Genomic DNA, 22,307 nt, shown 5'->3' with positions numbered 1-22,307 from the left:
AAGAAGGTCTGCTGGCACACATTTCCTCAATTTTTGTTTGTCTGAGAAAATCTTTATTTCTCCTTCACATTTGAAGGATAATTTCATAGGGTACAGAATTCTAGGTTGGTGTTTTTTTTCTCTTAACACTTTAAGTATTTCACTTCACCCTATTCTTGCTTGCACAGCTTCTGAGGAGAAGTCAGATGTAATTTTTATCTTTGCTTCTCCTTAGATAAGCTGTTTTTTTTCTCCTTCTGGCTTCTTTCAGGATTTTTTCTTTATCTTTGATTTTCTGTAGTTTGAAAATGGTATATCTCAATGTAATTTGGGGGGTATTTATCCTGCTTGATGTTCTCTGAGCTTCCTGGATCTATGGTTAGGTGTCTGGCATTAATTCAGGGGAAATTCTTATCATTATTCTTTCAAATATTTCTTCTGTCCCTTTCTCTCCTTCTTCTCCTTCCAGTATTTCCATTTTACACATACATATGTTACACATTTTGTAGCTGTCTCAGTTCTTGGATATTCTGTTCTGTTTTTCTTTCTTCAGTCTTTTTTTCTGTTTGCTTTTCGGTATTGGACTTTTTTTTGAGATACCCTCAAGCTCAGAGATTTTTTTCCTCAGCCACATCCAGTTTACTAATAAGGCTATCAAAGGCATGCTTCATTTCGGTCACAATGGTTTTGTTTGTTTGTTTTGGTTTGTTTTTTTTGTCTATAGCATTTCTTTTTGGTTCTTTCTTAGAATTTCCATCTCTCTGCTTACATTACCCACCTGTCCTTGCACGATGTCTATTTCCTCCATTAGGCCCATTAGCATATTAATCATACTTAGTTAAAATTCCTGGTCTGATAATTCCAATATCTCTGCCATATCTCAGCCTGGTCTGATGCTTGCTCTGTCTCTTCAGTGTTTTTTGGCTTTTAGTCTGCCTTATAATTTTTTGTTGAATGCTGGATATGATGTACTGAGTTAAAAAAAAAAACAAACAAACTCCTGTAAATAGGCCTTCAGTGATGCGGTGATAAGGGGTGAGGGAAAGGGAAGCATTGTTTTTTTATAGTCCTATGATTAGGACTTGGTCTTTTTTTGTTTTTTTGGCCATACCACACAGCATGTGGGATCTTAATTTCCTGACCAGGGATCGAACCCACACCCCCTGCAGTGGAAGCATGGAGTCTTAACCACTGAACTGCCAGGGAAGTCCCAGGGTTTGGTCGTTTAGTGAGCCTATGCCTCTGGACTGTGAACTTCACAACGCTTCTCAGTTACCCCCTACTCTTCAGGTGGGCAGGATGGCTAGAGTGGGCTGGAGTTGGGTATGTCTCTTCTCCCACGTGGAAGGCTAGAGGCAGCTGGTTAAGTATTTCCCTCCACCAATCAGTTAGGCTTTGATAAAACCCCAGGAGATTAGCTCTGGTTAAATAGTTTCTCCTGAGAGCAGAGCTTGTTAAGAACAGAATGCTCAGGTGTGTTTCAAAATGGTTCCGTTTTCCTCCTCCTGCTGGAAGCATGAGGGGATTTTTCTCTGAAATTCACCGTGAGGACGTGGTAGAGATCCTGGAGGTAAAACTCGCAAGTATGGGTGGCCCCCCAATGACTGGGTCCCACTGGAGTTTTTATCTCTTAGTCTTGTCCACATGGAACCTCCAGCAATTTGTCAATTACAGCTCAAGTTCCCTACGGCCAGCCCTGGTTCCCGCGAAGGTTTCTGCTCCAGTAAGTTGTGATTCTTTGTATTTGCCTGTCAATCTATCTAATTCTGGGGGCAGCATTTTGTCCTGTGACCTTACTTCTCTTACAGATTTAAAAAGAGTTGATTTTCAAGTTTGTTCAGCTTTTTACTTGTTGTTAGGATAGAGGGGTGACTTCCTGCTTCTTATATGCTGGACCAGAAACCAGAAGTCTTATTAGAGTCTATATTCGTTTTTATTTCTTAATAACAGGTTACCACAAATGTAGCTATTTAAAATAATACTGGTTTATTATATCACAGTTTTGTAAGTATGAAAACCAGGCACAACATGGCCAAGTTCTCAGCTCAGGCTCCGGCAAGGCTGAAATTATGATGTCAGCTGGGCTTGATTTGAAGATTTGACTGAGAAAGAATCTGCTTTGAAGCTCATTCAAGTTGTTGACATAATTCAGTTCCTGGCAGTTGTAGGACTGAGGTCTCTGTCTGCTTGGTGGTTGTTGACCTCAGGTCCCTCTCAATTCCTAGAAGCCATTTCCCTGTGTCCCTCTCCATCTTCAAAACCAGCAGCAGAGAACCTTCCTGGCATTGAATCCCTCTCGTGCTTCCGGTCTGTTCTTCAGGGTGAGCATAGTCCTTTTTAAGGCTCACATGATTCAGTCAGGCTCACCCAGGTAATCTCCCTTTCTTAGTCAGCTGTGCCATATAACATGACCTAATCAAAAGAGTGATTATCATATCATAGTCACAAGTCTCAGGGATTATACAGGGTGTGTGTACCAGGGGAAGGAATCTTAGAAGCCACCATAGAATTCTATCTACTATGGATTTTAAGTCCCTTGAGGGCAGGGATTGTATAGAAAATGCTTCAGAACCTAGCACAGTGCCTTGACCATAGTAAGAACTCAACAAGTGTTGAGCTAAAGAAGTACATCACTGACCATTCCATTTAAAGTAGCCCCTCACAGCCCCATGGGGCCAGGTGCTGAGGGGAGCCTTTCTGCCCCCCACCCATCACTTGCTTCCCCCCTCCCTCGTTGGGGGACCCACGTTGGGCACTGGCCCATTCACAAATACCTCGAGGGGGAGGGGGAGGGATGGGATTATAGCTGTTTTGTTTAACGGGAACTGGAAGAGGGATCATGTCCTGCTACGTGCCCTTCCCAGGAAGGGGGGACTGCGATTGCACTCCTGTACTGGCCACCGCCACTGTCAATCATCACACTGAGTTCACTTCCCTCGAGAGTTTGGATAAATTCAGGTCAGAGCTGCGGGTACGCAGCCCTCAAGTGTCATAGTAAAGCAGTTCACCGATCTCTCCATTCAGAAACATGCAGTCATAATGTACAGTGATGCGAAACTGTTATTTCATGATCTTTTCATTAAATAAAATAGCCCTCACTTCTGCCACTCAATGCCCTTTAACCTACATTTTCTTCTTAGCACTTGCCACTACTTGACTTTATATATGTATTTGTTTATTTATATCTTATTTGTCCATTTTCTGCCCTCCTATCACTTGAGTGAAAGCCCCATTGAGGCACAGACATCTTTTATCTTATTCATTCACTACCGCGTCCGCAGTGCTTAAAAGGAACAGTGCCTGGCACCTCGTAGCACCCATTAATAAAAGTTTGGTAAATGAATGAATGGCTGAACAATCTCAAGGCGTCCGTAGGTTAAAGAAGGTGCTACTTTGGGGCCATAGAGCTATATGAAGAAATGTTCCAAATTTCAGCTCAGGAATAACTTGCATGTGTTTGGAATACACCAAAACATACACATTCGTGGAATGCACATTATGCATATATATAATATATATTATAACATAGCAGCAGGGTGCTAAGTATTTTATCCTGTGCAATCAATAGAGCAGTCAGAGACAAAAATACTCAAGACCTAAATCAGATCATGTCCCTTCTCTGCTCAAAAGCCTCCAATGGCTCTCATCCCACTCTGGGAAAAAGTGAGAATCATCCTAATGGCCTATAAGACCCCACGTGATCTTCCCCTTCCGGGTTGCCCTCTGCCTCATCTCCTCCCAGTTTCCCTCTGGAGTCTCCCCTCCAGCATTCCTGGCTCTTGGAGGCTTCTCATACCAGGCTCACTCCCAGATCAGGGCATTTGCTCCTTCTACTGGGCCTGCTCATTCCCCCAGGTGCTGGCATGATTTGTTCCCTCACCTCTTTCAGTCTTCACTCACATTCCACGTTCAAAGTGGAGCTTTCCGTGGTCGCTCTATTTATTTATTTATTCATAACATCTTTATTGGAGTATAATTGCTTTACAATGGTGTGTTAGTTTCTGCTTTACAACAAAGTGAATCAGCTATACATATACATATATCGCCATATCTCCCCCCTCCTGCGTCTCCCTCCCACCCTTCCTATCCCACCCCTCTAGGTGGTCACAACCATTTGTTTATTTTTGTTTTTATTTCCATTTCTCTAGGAGGTGGGTCAAAAAGGATCTTACTGTGATTTATGTCATAGAGTGTTCTGCCTATGTTTTCCTCTAAGAGTTCTATAGTGTCTGGCCTTATATTTAGGTCTTTAATCCATTTTGAGTTTATTCTTGTGTATGGTGTTAGGGAGCGTTCTAATTTCTTTCTTTTACTTGTAGCTGTCCAGTTTTCCCAGCACCACTTATTGAAGAGGCTATCTTTTCTCCATTGTATATTCTTGCCTCCTTTATCAAAAATAAGGTGACCATATGTGTGTGGGTTTATCTCTGTGCTTTCTATACTGTTCCATTGATCTATATTTCTGTTTTTGTGCCAGTACCAGACTGTCTTGATTACTGTAGCTTTGTAGTATAGTCTGAAGTCAGGGAGCCCGATTCTTCCAGTTCCATTTTTCTTTCTCAAGATTGCTTTGGTTAATCACGGTCTTTTGTGTTTCCATACAAATTGTGAAATTTTTTGTTCTAGTTCTGTGAAAAATGCCATTGGTAGTTTGATAGGGATTGCATTGAATCTGTAGATTGCTTTGGGTAGTAGAGTCATTTTCACAATGTTGATTCTTCCAATCCAAGAACATGGTATTTCTCTCCATCTATTTGTATCATCTTTAATTTCTTTCATCAGTGTCTTATAGTTTTCTGCATACAGGTCTTTTATCTCCTTAGGTAGGTTTATTCCTATGTATTTTATTGTTTCTTGCAGTGGTAAATGGGAGTGTTTCCTTAATTTCTCTTTCAGATTTTTCATCATTAGTGTATAGGAATGCAAGAGATTTCTGTGCATTAATTTTGTATCCTGCTACTTTACCAAATTCGTTGATTAGCTCTAGTAGTTTTCTGGTAGCATCTTTAGGATTCTCTATGTATAGTATCATGTCATCTGCAAACAGTGACAGTTTTACTTCTTCTTTTCCGATTTGGATTCCTTTTATTTCTTTTTCTTCTTTTGCTGTGGCTAAAACCTCCAAAACTATGTTGAATAATAGTGGTGAGAGTGGGCAACCTTATCTTCTTCCTGGTCTTAGAGGAAATGGTTTCATTTTTTTGCCATTGAGAACTTTGTTGGCTGTGGGTTTGTCATATATGGCCTTTATTATGTTGAGGTAAGTTCCCTCTATGCCTACTTTCTGGAGAGTTTTTATCATAAATGGGTGTTGAATTTTGTCAAAAGCTTTTTCTGCATCTATTGAGATGATCATATGGTTTTTCTCCCTCAGTTTGTTAATATGGCGTATCACATTGATTGATTTGTGTATTTTGAAGAATCCTTGCATTCCTGGGATAAACCCCACTTGATCATGGTGTATGATCCTTTTAATGTGCTGTTGGATTCTGTTTGCTAGTATTTTGTTGAGGATTTTTGCATCTATGTTCATCAGTGATATTGGCCTGTAGTTTTCTTTCTTTGTGACATCTTTGTCTGGTTTTGGTATCAGGGTGATGGTGGCCTCATAGAATGGGTTTGAGAGTGTTCCTCCCTCTGCTATACTTTGGAAGAGTTTGAGAAGGATAGGTGTTAGCTCTTCTTGAAATATTTGATAGAATTCACCTGTGAAGCCATCGGGTCCTGGGCTTTTGTTTGTTGGAAAATTTTAAATCACATTCTCAATTTCAGTGCTTGTGCTTGGTCTGTTCATATTTTCTATTTCTTCCTGATTCAGCCTTGGAAGGTTGTGCTTTTCTAAGAATTTGTCCATTTCTTCCAGGTTGTCCATTTTATTGGCATATAGTTGCTTGTAGTAATCTCTCATGATCCTTTATATTTCTGCAGTGTCCATTGTTACTTCCCCTTTTTCATTTCTAATTCTATTGATTTGAGTCTTCTCCCTTTTTTTTCTTGATGAGTCTGGCTAATGGTTTATCAATTTTGGTTATCTTCTCAAAGAACCAGCTTTTAGTTTTATTGATCTTTGCTATCATTTCCTCCATTTATTTTTCATTTATTCCTGATCTGATCTTTATGATTTCTTTCCTTCTGCTAACTTTGGGTTTATTTTGTTCTTCTTTCTCTAATTGCTTTAGGTGTATGGTTAGATTGTTTATTTGAGCTTTTTCTTGTTTCTTGAGGTAGGATTGTATTGCTATAAACTTCCCTCTTAAAACTGCTTTTGCTGCATCCCATAGGTTTTGGGTCATCGTGTTTTCCTTGTCATTTGTTTCTAGATATTCTTTGATTATTTCTTTGATTTCTTCAGTGATCTCTTGGTTATTTAGTAGTGTATTGTTTAGCTTCCATGTGTTTGTATTTTTTACAGTTTTTTTTTTTCCTGTAATTGATATCTAGTCTCATAGCACTGTGGTCGGAAAAGATACTTGATACAGTTTCAGTTTTCTTAAATTTAACAAGGCTTGATTTGTGACCCAAGGTATGATCTATCCTGGAGAATGTTCCATGAGCACTAGAAGAATGTGTATTATGTTGTTTTTGGATGGAATGTCCTATAAATATAAATTAAGTCCATCTTGTTTAATGTATCATTTAAAGCTTGTGTTTCCTTATTTATTTTCATCTTGGATGATCTGTCCATTGGTGAAAGTGGGGTGTTAAAGTCCCCTACTATGATTGTGTTACTGTCGATTTCCCCTTTTATGGCTGTTAGCATTTGCCTTATGCATTGAGGTGCTCCTATGCTGGGTGCATAAATATTTACAATTGTTATATCTTCTTCTTGGATTGATCCCTTGATCATCATGTAGAGTCCTTCTTTGTCTCTTGTAATAGTCTTTATTTTAAAGTCTATTTTGTCTGATATGAGAATTGCTACTCCAGCTTTCTTTTGATTTCCATTTGGAATATCTTTTTCCATCCCCTCACTTTCAGTCTGTATGTGTCCCTCAGTCTGAAGTGGGTCTCTTGTAGACAGCATATATACGGGTCTTGTTTTTGTATCAATTCAGCCAGTCTATGTCATTTGGTTGGAGCATTATTCCATTTACATTTAAGGTAGTTATCGATATGTATGTTCCTATTATCATTTTCTTAATTGTTTTGGATTTATTGGCCACTCTATTTAAAATCATAGCCATTGATTATCCCTCCTCACCTAGAACTCTCTGTCCCTCCTCTGTTTTAGTTTCCTCCTTAGTACCATGTACCACTTATATTTAATTTATTTGTTTCATTTATTGTGTGTCTTCTCCCACCAGAATGAGAGAGAAGCAGGGATCTTCTGTCCATTTTGTTCACTGCTCTATCCTCAGCACCTAGAACAGAGCCTGGCAAATAACAGGTCCTTAATAAATATTTGTTGTATCCTTGAGAGCTGACAAGGATACAGCAACAACTCAAATGAATTCTGATTCAATATTTACCCAGTTAATTTCAGACAATTCAAACTTCCAGGTTCTCAGTCCCTCATCCCAATGAAAAGTACAATCCCATCTCCCACCCTTTGAACAATTTATAAACCTCAGGATAAGAGGTTTTGATGTCTTCTTAGAAACCTGGTTTTCTTATTCTTTTGAATAGCAAAGTGCTTAGCAACTCCTAGTAACATCTGAGCCTTGCATTGCCTTTGTATTTGGCAGGAAGAAGTAGGTTAATGTAACTGAGCTTTTTATCTGAGCCAGTGAAAGCACTTTGAGTCATTATTAGCAATGGATTGGACCTCCTTAGGAGAACTGTTGAACAAACACACAAAATATTGTGTCTTGGGAATTCAAAGGGAAGATCAACAAAGGCTCCAGGGGAAAGGGGAGTGTAGGAAACTGTGTAGTTACTGTGATGCGTGGGCCGTCATCCTGAGGGTTTAGGTTTGGACTGTGGAGCTGTATTTAAATCCAGTATTGGCAGCTGGTGATTGGCTCTCATCCTCTGCCCAGCTGCTATTTTCATTTCATTCACTTTACAATAATGCAACCTCACATTTCACACAATTGCAGCTTTTGAACCTCACTCCCAGCATGACTTTATTCTAATAAGCTAGCCACACACAGCAGTTTCTAATGGATTCTAAACAGTGGCTGGACAATGTCTGTAATTTGGGGTTTTCAATGCAGTGAAAGAACCCATAACAGTCCTCGGTCCTTCTGAGTCTCTCTTTGCAGTAGATTTGTCCAATAGAAACTCAGCACATAATCACCAGCCTCAGATACCTGGAAGACACACCCATTGGTGTTTTCTCAAGAACTAACCCACTCAGAGCTGCTCTGGTTAGCCTGGTTATTGATATCTTCCTCTGACATAAGGATGAGCCAGGATTTTCTTATTTGGTAACTAGTGGGTGCTGTAAGAGATGAGGTCATTTGGACAGGCCAGGATGTATGTTGTTGTTTTGGGGTTTTTTTTGGCTTCCACAGAGGATTATTTGGAAGATTTACTGTGCATGAAACAATTTGAAATTCTTATGTAACAAACTCTTTGAAATCTGAAATTCCTCCTTGTAACAAACTATTGCTAAACATGAAGTAAATCTTCATCACCACTACTCTGCACCATTTTCTGAGCAACTTCTACAAGTACAGAGAATATATGACAGTAATATACTACTATGGGGAAAATCCCCTTGCCTAACAACCACCTTGGGTTCCCTAATCGAAGTGGACTATTTGTACTGGTAACACAAACTGCTGTGCCGTTTAAAAATCAGCATTGGAAAACATTAAAGTGGGAACCTGTGGATTCTGATTCAGAAAAGTTTGTGCAACATCCAGCAGTCTTCCCTCCTGTGAAGCTGTAGAGAGACCTTTCTTTTCAGCTATTCAAAAGTCCATTGTGCAACTAGTAACCAGAACCTACTATTTAGTAAGAAGAGTAACCCAGGGATGCTTCTCATCATAGCCAAAATGGTGGCTACTTGCATGGCGTGAAAATAGAGATGCACCAACATGTCTGAATGCTGCCAACTATCCGCCCGTTATTAGAGCCATTTCTTTGCTTTAAGACATTAGGTCTGCCTCTTCCTTATATGGGAGCAGAGGCACTGGAGTCATATTAAAGGTAAAATTCTGTATTTTCATTACTTTTGCCTAGTGCCATCCCTGTTAGCACTACTGAGGAGCAGTGTTTTTGTTTTTGATGTTGTTTTTGTTTGCGGTACGCGGGCCTCTCACTGTTGTGGCTTCTCCCGCTGCGGAGCACAGGCTCTAGACGCGCAGGCTCAGCGGCCACGGCTCATGGGCCCAGCCGCTCCGCGGCATGTGGGATCTTCCCGGACCGGGACACGAACCCGCGTCCCCTGCATCGGCAGGCGGACTCTCAACCACTGCGCCACCAGGGAAGCCCCAAGGAGCGGTGTTTTGTAGCGATGAGGATCGTGAGACTTAGAAGCACATGTCTCTTAATTCAAATCTAGTTCTTCCACTGATTAGTTGTATGACCTTGGACAAGTTACATCAGGTTCCTGAGCTTCAATTACCTGTAAAATTTGGAGAAGAATACTTACTTCTAAAGTTATATAGATTATATGAGATAAATGTAAGTGCCTAACGTAGTATATGGCTCATAATAAATGGACATTTATTATTTTTGTTGTTGCTGCTGCTGTTGTTATTGTTGCTACTACAAATAATAATGGCCCAGCTCTGAGGGGGCATTAACCCCTCATGGCCATCACATCCAAAGTGAAGAGAAAATGTATTAAATATTAAGCCAGAAAAAAACAAGATATATTCCCCACTATAAAGATAGGGTGTCATCTATTATTATCCATGATAAAACAGGGCATCACAGTAAATCTCTGGAATAAAGCATTTAGGATCCACTTTTCCAGGAAAAGAGGCCACTAAAAGGCATGACTCTTAAAATGACTCTTCTCCTTCTGTTAAAATGGATCATTTATCACTAATTTATCATAGGACAAAATTCATTACAGTTCATATGATATTGTAAAGGACCCATTTCAAGATTACCAACTAAATGCTCACTTGACTGAATGGACTGAATGTTCTTTAAAATGGTCACATCCACTGGGTAATTCCTTTTTTTTTTTTTTTTTGCGGTACGCGGGCTTCTGTGGCCTCTCCCTTTGCGGAGCACAGGCTCCGGACCCGCAGGCTCAGCGGCCATGGCTCACGGGCCCAGCCGCTCCACGGCATGTGGGATCTTCCCGGACTGGGGCACGAACCCGTGTACCCTGCATTGGCAGGCGGACTCTCAACCACTGCGCCACCAGGGAAGCCCCCCCCCTTTTTTTAAAGATTTTTAGAAATTTCATGTAATGTCTGAAACATTTATATCAGCATATTTCCATACAAATAACCCAAAGAAAGTTTAGTATTAATTGTTGTTTTTTGTTTGTTTGTTTATACTGCAGGTTCTTATCAGTCATCAATTTTATACACATCAGTGTATACATGTCAATCCCAATCGCCCAATTCAGCACACCACCATCCCCACCCCACTGCCGTTTTCCCCCCTTGGTGTCCATACATTTATTCTCTACATCTGTGTCTCAACTTCTGCCCTGCAAACCAGTTCATCTGTACCATTTTTCTAGGTTCCACATACATGCGTTAATATATGATATTTGTTTTTCTCTTTCTGACTTATGTCACTCTGTATGACAGTCTCTAGATCCATCCATGTCTCTACAAATGACCCAATTTCGTTCCTTTTTATGGCTCAGTAATATTCCATTGTATATATGTACCACAACTTCTTGATCCATTCTTCTGTCGATGGGCACTTAGGTTGCTTCCATGACCTGGCTATTGTAAATAGTGCTGCAATGAACATTGGGGTGCATGTGTCTTTTTGAATTATGATTTTCTCTGGGTGTATGCCCAGTAGTTGGATTGCTGGATCATATGGTAATTCTATTTTTAGTTTTTTCAGGAACCTCCATACTGTTCTCCATAGTGGCTGTATCAATTTACATTCCCACCAACAGTGCAAGAGGGTTTCCTTTTCTCCACACCCTCTCCAGCATTTGTTGTTTGTAGATTTTCTGATGATGCCCATTCTGACTGGTGTGAGGTGATACCTCACTGTAGTTTTGATGTGCATTTCTCTAATGATTAGTGATGCTGAGCAGCTTTTCATTTTGAGTCCTAAGCTGGATGGTTTTTTGTCCTGGGTGAAAGAGAGAGAAAAAGGGAACAGAGAGGCAGATGATGCATTGTTTATAGTTGCATTTTATATAAATATAAGCACCTACTTTATGATATGTCTAAAACATAAAAAACTATAGAGACAGAACAGATCACAGGTTGCCTGGGATAAGGAGGTGAGAGCAAGGATTGACTGCAGATACACAGAAGGGAACTTTTTGGGGTGATGCATGTATTCTAAAACTAGATTGTGATGAGCCTTGCATAACAGTATAAATTTACTGTTTATAAATTCATCAGACTGTCCACTCAAAAAGGCTGAATTTTTAAACTTCTATTTACAACAGCATCAGAAAGAATAAAATGCTTAGGAATGAAGTTAACCAAGAAGATGTAAGACTTGTGCTCTGAAAACTGCAAAATATTGCTCAAAGAAGTGAAAGAACCCCTAAATAAATGGAAAGACATGCTGTGTTCATGGGTTGGAGGACTTACATTGTTAAGATGTCAATACTTCCCAAATTGACAGAGTCTGTGCAATCCTGATCAAAATGCCAGTGGCTTTTTTGTTTTTTTTGCAGAAATTGAAAAGCCAATCCTCAAATTCATATGGAAGTGCAAAGGATCTCAAATAGCCAAAACAATATTGAAAAAGAATGAAGTTAGGGTACTCACACTTCTTGATTTCAAAACTCACTACAAGGCTACAATTTCCAAAGCAATGCGGTACTACCATAAGGATAGACACATAGACCAGTGGCATAAAATTGAGAGTCCAAAAATAAATGTATGCATCTATGGCCAAGTGGTTTTCAACAAGAATGTGAAGACCATTCAGTGGGAGAAAAATAGGCTCCAACAAATGGATATCCATGTGTGAAAGAGTAGAGCTGGACTCCTATCTCACACCATATAAAAAAATTAACTCAGAATTGATGAATGGCCTAAATGGAAGATCTAAAACTATAAAACTCTTCAAATAAAACATAGGAGTAAATCTCCATTATCTCAGATTTGGCAATGGATTCTTTTATTTTTTTTATTGGAGTATAGTTGCTTTACAATGTTATGTTAGTTTCTGCTGTACAGCAAAGTGAATCAGCCACACATATACATATATCCCCTCCTCCTTGGATTTCCTTCCCATTTAGGTCACCACAGAGCATCAAGTAGAGTTCCCTGTGCTATTCAGTTGGTTCTCAGGCAGTAGGTTCTTAGATATCACATCAAATGCACAAACAACAAAAGAAAAAATAGATAAATTGGACTTCATCAAAATTAAAGACATTTATGCATAAAAGGACATTATCAAGAAATTTAAAAGAAAACATACAGAACTGAAGAAAATTTTTACAAGTCATGTATCTGGTAGATGTCTAGTATCCAGAATATAGAATGAACTCTTACTACCCAACAATAAAACAGCCAATTAAAAAATGGGCAAAGGATTTGAATAGATATTTCTCCAAAGAAGCTATATAAGTGGCTAATAAGCACATGAAAATATGTTCAGCATCACCAGCCATTAAGGAAATGCAAATCAAAACCACAATGAGATACTATTTCACACTCACTAGGATGGCAATGAGAACAACAGCAACAGAAAATAACAAGCATGGGTGAGGATGTGGAGAAATTGGGACCCTTGTACATTGCTGGTAAGAATGTAAAATGGTACAGCTTCTGCGGAAAACAGTTTGATGGTTTCTCAAAAGCTAAACACAGAATTGCCATAAGACCCAGCAATTTCACTTCTAGGCATATACCATAAAGAATCGAAAGGAGGGAGTCAAACAGACACTTCTATGCCAATGTTCATTGCAGCATTATTCACAATAGTCAAAAGATGTAAAGAACCCAAATGTCCATCAACAGATGAATGGATAAGCAAAATATGGTATATACATACAATGGAATATTATTCAGCCATAAAAAGAAATGAATCCTGATACATGATCCAACATGTATCATAAATGGATGAACCTTGAAAACATTATGCTCAGTGAAATAAGCCAGAAGCTTATATTATAGGATTCCACTTATATGAAATACTTAGACTAGGCAAATTCATAGAGGCAGAAAGTAGAATGGTGGCTGCCTGGGAAATGGGAAGTTATTGTTTAATGATTACAGAGTTTCTGCTTGGAGTGATGAAAAGTTTTTGGAATAGATGGTGGTGATGATTGGACAACACTGTCAATATAATTAATGCTACTGCATGCTTCAAAATGGTTAAAATGGCAAATTTTATGTTATATATATTTTACCACAATAAAAAAATAAATAGAAAATAAAATAAATAAATAGAAAATAAATTTAAAAATAAATAGAAAATAAATAAAAAAATAAATAGGTCACCCTGGTAAAGTTAATTTTTAAATTCTGATTTCAAAAAATAAAAATAACGCATTCTGTGTACAAAGACCACATCTGTTTCTTATCACCCTTGAGCAAACCCAGTCCTGTTTCATATGGAATTTGACATCCATGAGCACTCATTAAATGTTGACTAACCCTTAAAAATGGGATGATAGAAAAACCAGTTATAAGAGGGATAGCTATAATCTATAAAATCATATTAAGATTTATCAGGTAGTATTCATGGAGAGCAATCTTCCAAGAAGTAAAATATGTTTGCTGAGTGAGGGAAGAGATTTCTCTCTATTGAAACAGTTGCTGGTCTGGTACGCTGCCAAATGTCCAGAAATGATGTAACGTGGAAGATGTTGGAATTTTCCACAGACATGAATGACAAAAATTATAAATAAAGGGCACCAATTAAAGTATCTTCCCTACTTGTTAAAGCAAAATATGCCCTAAAACACTGCCAAGGATTTTCAGATGTCAGTCAACAAATGACACAATCACCAGGACTCTGCTGGAATTTATTTTTCACTCACATTCTTGCCAACCCAAGCTTTTTAAACTTTGCATCTGCCATATTGGCTGGAGAGGACTGTTCCCATGCTGGTGATGGAATTTAGTGTGAGTCTTAAAGGGATCGGTCTATGGCTTTCCTCACATCAGCCACACTTGAAGTACTCCTGACCCAAGGGGTCATCTGCTCTAGTGTGAGGGGCCACTGATAGGAAAAGTCTTATTTCTTTCTTGTCACATACTGCTTTCCATGTTACAATATCCCTCCTATTTTTTAAAAAATTGGCGTATAGTTGATTTACAATGTTGTTTTACTTTCTGCTATACAGCAAAGTGACTGAGTTATACACGTATATACATTCTTTTTTATATTCTTTTCTATTATGGTTCATCCCAGGACATTGAATGTAGTTCCCTGTGCTATATAGTAGGACCTTGTTGTTTATCCCTTCTGTATGTAATAGTTTGCATCTGCTAACCCCGAACTCCCAGTCCATCCCTTCCCAACCCCCCTCCCCCTTGGCAACCACAAGCTTGTTCTCAATGTCTGTGAGTCTGTTTCTGTTTCACAGATAGGTTCATTTGGGTCACATTTTAGATTCCACATATAAGTGATATCATATGGTATTTGTCTTTCTCTTTTTGACTTACTTCACTTAGTGTGATAATCTCTACATCCATCCATGTTGCTGCAAATGGCATTATTTCATTCTTTTTTATGGCTGAGTATTCCATTGTGTATAAACACCACATCTTCTTTATCCATTCATCTGTTGATGGACATTTAGGTTGTTTCCATGTCTTGACTATTGTGAAGAGTGCTGCTATGAACATAGGGGTGTATGTATCTTTTCGAATTATAGTTTTGTCTGGATATATGCCCAGGAGTGGGATTGCTGGATCATATGGCAACTCTACTGTTAGTTTTTTGAGGAACCTCCATACTGTTCTCCATAGTGGCTGCACCAGTTTACATTCCCACCAACAGTGTAAGAGGGTTCCCTTTTCTCCACACCCTCGCCAGCATTTATTATTGGTAGACTTTTAAATGATGGCCATTCTGACTGGTATGAGGTGGTACTTCATTGTAGTTTTGATTTGCATTTCTCTAATAGTTAGTGATGTTGAGCATCTTTTCATGTGCCTATTGGCCATCTGTATATCTTCTTTGGAGAAGTGTCTATTTAGGTCTTCTGCCCATTTTCCGATTGGGTTGGCAGCAAATGCTGCCTTAGAGAACTCCTGCATCCTCTGGCTCTATCACCCCCACATGCTCAGTCATTGGCTGAAGGAGCCCAGGGGACCTTGCACAGCTGTGGGCTGTCAGCCACCCACACTCCCCACCATGTGTTCTCCCAAAGGGAGACCTGACCAGTGCATCTCCATGGCTGCCACACTGGCTGTCAGACACAGGTCTGTCCCTGGCCTTTCCCTCCCAGAAGATGCCCACCTCTTTCTTGCCTTCCCTTGGCACCTCTGTAAGAGCTCATGAGAAACAGAAAACCAGAGTTGACCAGAAGTTACAGGCTAAACCAGGGGAGAAATGCCAACCTACTAAAACAAGGAGTTACTGTAAATAGACATTCCTTTTGGTGGGATGGAAATGTTCTACAATTGGATTGTGGCGATGGTTGTACAACTCTGTAAATTTACTAAAAATCATTGAATTGCACACTTAAAGCAAGTGAATATTATGGTACATAACTTATACTTCAATAAAACTGTTTAAAAATGCAAAATAAATTAATAAAGGCCTATGAGTTAGTCCTGAATAAAACATTGTTAGGAATGTACAGAGGAAACACTGAAAGGAACAATAACAAACTTTGTTGATGGCTGTTTTGGGTGATGGAAAGTATATATTTAAAAAATTTCTTCTTTACCCTTTCTGTTTTTTTCTAAATTTTCTACACTGAGCAAATATTTGAAAGGTATATTATCATTTAAATATTTTCACCTATCATATATCTGGGCAGAAAATAAAACCTAAACATGTTTTTATTCAAATAACTGGTGATCAGAATAATCATTGGAGATTTGTTAACTGAAAGACTTTCAAAATGAAGTTAAACTGACTCGGTTGCATGTATGCATAGCAGACTTACAATTCTGGTTATGACAGAGTAGCTTGGATCCTAATAACCATGCCAACAAGAAAAAATATAAAAGCTGGATAAAATGCAAACCAGTAATAACAACAACCAAAATGGATAAATAAGCAAACAAACAACAGGTTTTTTAAGGTATCAGAAGCCAACCAAAGCAGGCAGGCATTCAGGGGCCAAGATCCTGCATAGGTGATACCAACATTCAACACTGTTTTTTCCACTGAAAACATATGCTGGTTCGTAAACTGTGTATACGCAGGACAATAGGCAAAACCGCCAAGCAGAAAGTAGCTATTGCGAGGCTCTAAGGGTAAACAAAGGATTGGCAGGCTTACAGCACTGGGGAGACAAAAACTGCAGTTCAAGACCTGCCAGAGAGGAGGAGCCATGGTTAATACTCCAGTTTTCAGTTGAGAATCTTAAGGACTATGCCCCAGGGTAGGGTTTCTTAACCTTGGCACTATTGACTTGTTGGGCTCTCTTTGTGGGGACTGAGGGCTGGGGGAAGGGGAGCTGTCTTGAACATTTTAGGATGTGTACTGCATACTGTCCTCTTCCTGCTAGCTGTCAGTAGCACCCATCCCCAACTTGCGACAATCAAAAATGTCTCCAGATATTGCCAAATGTCCCCCAAGGCCCCAGATCATCTCTAGTTGAGAACTACTGCCCTAGGGTTAAGGAAAACCAGAACTCGTGAACACCATCTGTGCCATCACTGCCACCCAGAAGACCATGTACGTCCCCTCTGGGCAGCTGTGGTGTGATGGCTGTGGGGCTGCCCTGCTCCTACTGGCACTGCCAAGGCTGTGGGCAAGGTCATCCAGGGGCTGAATGGGAAGTTCACAGGCTGGTCTTCCATGTCTCCACCCCCAACATGTTGGTCACGGATCAAACCTGCCATCTAGGGAAAGCAGCCCAAAATGACATCAAGAAGGTGGTGAAGCAAACATCAGAGGTCCCCCTAAAGAGCGCCCTGGGTTACACTGAGGACCAGGTTGGCCCCTGCAACTTTAACAGTGACACCCACTCTCCCACCTTCAGTGCCGGGGTTGGCATTGCCCTCAATGACTGCTTTGTCAAGCTCATTTCCTGGTATGATAATGAATTTGGCTACAGCAACAGAGTGGTAGGACTTATAGTCCATGGGGCCTCTGAGGAGTAAGAGCCCCCTGGACCACCAGCCCCAGTGAGATCATGAGAGCAAGAGAGAGGCCCTCAGCTGTTGGGGGTTCCTTGCCCCACCTGGATTCCCCAACACACTGAGAATCTCCCATCCTAAACACAGTTTCCATCCCAGACCCCTGAAGACACGGAGGGGCTGAGGAGCCCTACCTTGTCATGTGTCATCCATGCAGTACACTGTACCCAGCCCCCCCTCCCCCAAATTAGAGATGGATAGATGCACAGTTAATTGTTAAACAAGTATGCTAAAATGTTAACAGTAGAATCTAGGGGACAGGTATATAGAGATTAACTGTGAAGTCTTTCAATTTGCCTATACTGTTGAAAATTTTTCACAATCAAATGTCGGGAGGGGGCTTACTAAAAGACTGAGACTCATAATGGAATACAGGTAGCAAGTTAGCAGGAATCATGTTACCACAGTGTTAAAGCAATCTGCAAAGTAACGTGAGAATTAACTACGCACATGGACTAAGTCGTCTGTTTATATATTGCCCTCATCTAAAGACTTAATTGAGTGCTTATCCAACATGACCTTTGCTTTAATTTCCGAGAGGAAATGATTAGAGTGTGCCAACCAAAAAACAGCAATCAATTGCTACTGAGTACCGGTTACATTCTGGGCAGTGAAGACAAAAAAGAGCTTGTACTGCAATTTTTTTCCCCCAAGCCCAGGATAGTGGTCACAGGAAAAAGATTTGGATTATAATTAGAAAGTATTCAATAATCTTAGATTGCAAGTGCTTTCTGTGGTCACTCAATCATTTAATTAATTGGACAACTATTTATTGGAAGTCCACGATGGGTTGGCACTGTTCAAGGTGCTGAGGATTTTTTTTAAAGCAGTGAATAAAAGAGTAAAATAATACTAGCCCTTATGGAGCTTAGATTCCAGTGAAGAGACAAAGACCAAACAAATAAATAAAATATATATTACCTGGTAGTAAGCATGATGGAGAAAAATAAAGATGGGACGGGTTAGTGGGTGCTGGGGTAGAGATGGACTGGGGTGCAATTCCAAGGATGGTTAAGAAAGGGCATTTCCAGAAGGGAGCTTTTGATCAAAGGCCTGAAGGAGGTCAGGTAGTGAGCCAGGTGGGAATCTGAGAGAGGAAAATTCCAGGCAGAGGTGTCAGCCCATTGTAAAGGCCCTACAGGGAGGACATGCCCAGTGGGTCAGGGAACAGTCAGGAAGCCAGGAGGCTGGGGTGGAGTGACTGAGAGGAAAGTGAAAGGAGATGAGGACAGAGAAGTGGGAATGCAGGCTGGGGAGACAATGCCAGTCCTTTGAAGACCTCTGGAAGATTCTCAGCAGAAGAGTGACGTGATCTGCCTGACATTAAACATTTGTTGACTACCAGTGCTGTTCTAAAAGGTTTGGACCTTACAGGCATGGGAAACCATCAGACTGTATAAGCATAGAGCTTGGTCATTAGTATAAGGTTAATCTGGGCAGTGAGGTTTCATTTAGGTTTTCCTTTTCTTTTTCTTAAAATAATGTTTTATTTTTAACTGTGTTAAAAACACGTAACATAAATTTTACCGCCTTCATCATTTTTAAGTGTGCAACTCAGCAGTGTCAGGCCCATTTTCACACTGTTGTTCAACAGATCTCCACAACTTTTTCATTCTGCAAAACTAAAACTTTGTACCCAGTAAACAACAACTCCCCGTCACTCCTTCCTTCCAGTCCTCGTCAACCACCATTCTACTCTCTGTCTCTGTGAATTTGACTGCTCTAGGTACAGTCAAATTCAAGTGGAATCATACAGTATTTGTCTTTTTTCTTCTTCTTCTTCTTCATAAGCCAGTGAAACTGGCTTATTTCACTTAGCATAATGTCATCAAGGTTCATCAATGTTATACCATGTGACAGGATTTCCTTCCTTTTTAAGGCTGAATAATATTCTATTGTATGTATCTAGCATATATTTTGTTTATCCACTCATCCATCAATGGACACTGGGTTGCTTCTACCTCTGGGCTATTGTGAATAATGCTGCTGTGAACATAGGTGTGCAAACATCTCTTTGAGTTCCTGTTTTCAGTTCTTTGGATATATGCCCAGCAGTGGGATTGCTGGATCATATGGTATTCTATTTTAAAATATTTGAGGAATCATTATACTATTTCCATAGGACTGGCATCATTTTACATTCCCACCCACAATGCACAGTGGTTGCAGATTCTCCACATCCTCTCCAACACTTGGTATTTTCTGGTTTTTTGATAGTAGCCATCCTAATGGGTCTGAGATTTTCTTCTTTGTGGTTTTTTTTTAATTTTAAATATTTATTTATTTGGTTGCATCAGGTCTTAGTTGCAGCATATGGGAACCTTAGTTGCAGCACACGGGATCCTTGTTGCGGCATGTGGGCTCCTTCATTACGGTGTGCGGACTCTTCATTGCAGCTCATGGACTTCTCTTTAGTTGTGGTGCATGGGCTCAGTAGTTGCCCCATGGACTGTGGGATCTTACTTCCCTGACCAGGGATCAAACCTGTGTCCCCTGCATTGGAAGATGGATTCTTAACCACTGGACTACCAGGGAGGTCCCTCGTCTTTTTTTCTAATTGAAGTAATATTTTCCGATTCTCTTCACCACTTCTCATTTTATCTCTTACACCAAGCAAACTTCCACTAACCTCTCTATTTCTGCTTTTCTGGAACCAGTCGTAACACACAGGAGTCAAGCTGGAAAAATGAGGAGTGGCTGCAGTCCTTCCTTTCCCCCACTTCACTGCATTCCCTTTTGCTTGCTGGTTCATGTCAGGGGAATTAAGCATAAACTTTGCTTCTTTGTTAGCTTCTGTGAACAAAATGCCATTTTTAGCAGTGTATTTTAGCCAGGTTTAACCACAGAACACTTCAGAAATCTGGGAGAGAAGGCATTTGATTTATGTTTCCCTTAAAGCAAAAGTGGAGTCTACTGCCCTCTGGGCACGATGATAGTCACCTGACTGGGATATGTTTTGGCCTCCGTCATGATCCATACTTAAACTGCATCCCAGTTTTATTGTTTGACTGTTAAGATTTGTGTCTCCAGTTGATTAGATAAGGAATTCTAAGCAAGGGTGGAGGAGGAAGATGATAACATTACAGACTTTTCTCTTTCAGTTCCTGCTCTCTGAAGCTTGCCTTCACGCTCTGAATTTCCCTCAAGGAGAGCCACTTAGTAACCATGTCCTTGGCTGGTGTTGACTCTTGTTTGAAAGTCTTCTGCTTTGAATAGAAAGTCTTTGATTTTGTTCCTTCTGCCCTTAAAATAAAAATGCTGTAGTTAAGTGCCCTGGGTCAAATTCTGCCCTTAGTTACTATTTCTATGGCATTTGTATTGTACACATAAGCAAACCCTGAAGTTGATTCCATTACAAAGTTTTAATAACAACTTACGTCTGTGGATCATTTTATATTGTAGAAAATGATTGCATGTACATTTGTTCATCTGATACACACACACACACACAGCTATGCAGTAGGTAAGGCAGAAATATTTAGTCCTAGTTGACAGGCAAAGTAACTGAGATTCAGAGAGGTTAAGTGGCTGATTCAAGGCTACACAGGCATGGATGGGGCTCAAACCCAGACCTCCCAATTCTTAAAACTGTGCTAAGGAGGGTTTTGGTTTGCTCTGGTTTCTGATGATTATGGAATTACAAATACATATACAAAGATAGATTATTATATTATTCCCTTACAGTGCTTCCAAAAGATGTGAAAAGCGAGGAAGAAAACATAATTGAGTGAAAGTAACCAAAGTTGTGAAATGCAGGACACAGGTAAGAATCTTGCCGGAACTGTTTGGAAGGAATATGATAGATTGCACACCACTAAGGAGCAATGACTGAGGCTTATTTATTTTTGCATTTTGGATAATCCCCAACAAAGCATCTTGCACCCACTGAGTACTGAATGTATAAAGGAATGAATGAGTACAATTACCTAAAGTCCTGGAGGAAGCTTGCCAAGGAATTGAGGTGGCTGGGAGAACTTATTGGAAGTTTAATGAAAAAAAAAGTTTAATAAAGAGTTTAATGAAAATTTCATTAAGTTCTTCAGGAAAAAAAGGCCCAACTAGCTAACTGGAGCTTCTGCTTCTGTGCAGCCAGAGAACAGGAAGAGGGGAAGAAATAGATAAAAAGCTGGCCTTGATTTGCTGTGACTTTCATTCCATCCACCTGAGAATTGTATGGTTGATAATAGATGCAAAATAGAGCGAACAACTTTTGCTGAGAATTTCCTTTTTTTTTTTTTTTTTTTTGAGAATTTCCAGTTTTTTAAAACCTGTCATCGTTTTGCTGTATATAGTGACGTTAATGACCCACCAATTGATCTGAATGTCTGGGGTCAATTGGGGCAGCGCCTGGCCCAGAGCAGGTGCTCAGTAAATGTTATTGGCAGAATGAATGAAGGTCAGGTGTTAACCAGACAAAAGCAGCCTGGCAAGCAGGGAGGCCCTGGAGAAGGACCGTCCTAAGCACTCTCTACCCTAATTGCCGCTAAAGAGTGGGACTTCCAGGTTGGAGGAACAGCACCCCTTTGTCATTCTCTCCTTCAGACTTAGGAAGGGGAAAACCCCACAAATTACAAGAAACTCTTTGGGCGAGAGCTGCTTAGGAGGTTGTATGCTGGTCACATCACCAGTGACATCCACTGGTGCTTCTGAGGTCAACTTTTCCAGCTATCTATAGAGGGTTATGATGATTTATTTCACAATTTGATAAGGTAAACTGGAAAATTCTAAATGGATTCATAATTTAAATGTTTAAAGGAAAGCTGTAAAAATTATTAGGTGCAATAAAGAATAGACATACATACTTCAGTAAATTGAAGAATTCTTTTGTATATTTTGCACCTAAACTTACTGGTTTCCTAATTGTTTTTTTCATATTTCCAATTTTGTTTAAAGTCAGGTTACCTATATTTTGTAAATGTCGGTTAGGTTCAGTTGATTGACGGAGCTGCTCTGTTCAGCTATGTCCTTACTGATTTTCTGCCTGCTGGGTCCTAACTA

At 39.9% G+C, this 22,307-nt stretch overlaps 1 pseudogene; it reads left to right on the top strand.

Annotated features, from left to right (window-relative positions):
- The first annotated feature begins 1,495 nt into the window (after positions 1–1,495).
- Positions 1,496–17,273, top strand: LOC114907106 (annotated as a pseudogene).
- Positions 17,274–22,307: the final 5,034 nt, after the last annotated feature.

This window comes from Monodon monoceros, unplaced genomic scaffold, assembly GCF_005190385.1.
Source record: "Monodon monoceros isolate NGI ecotype Baffin Bay Population unplaced genomic scaffold, NGI_Narwhal_1 Super_Scaffold_3, whole genome shotgun sequence".
Lineage (NCBI taxonomy): Eukaryota > Metazoa > Chordata > Mammalia > Artiodactyla > Monodontidae > Monodon > Monodon monoceros.
The sequence above is the reverse complement of the archived record's forward strand: the minus strand, read 5'-3'. Positions and strand labels throughout refer to the sequence as shown.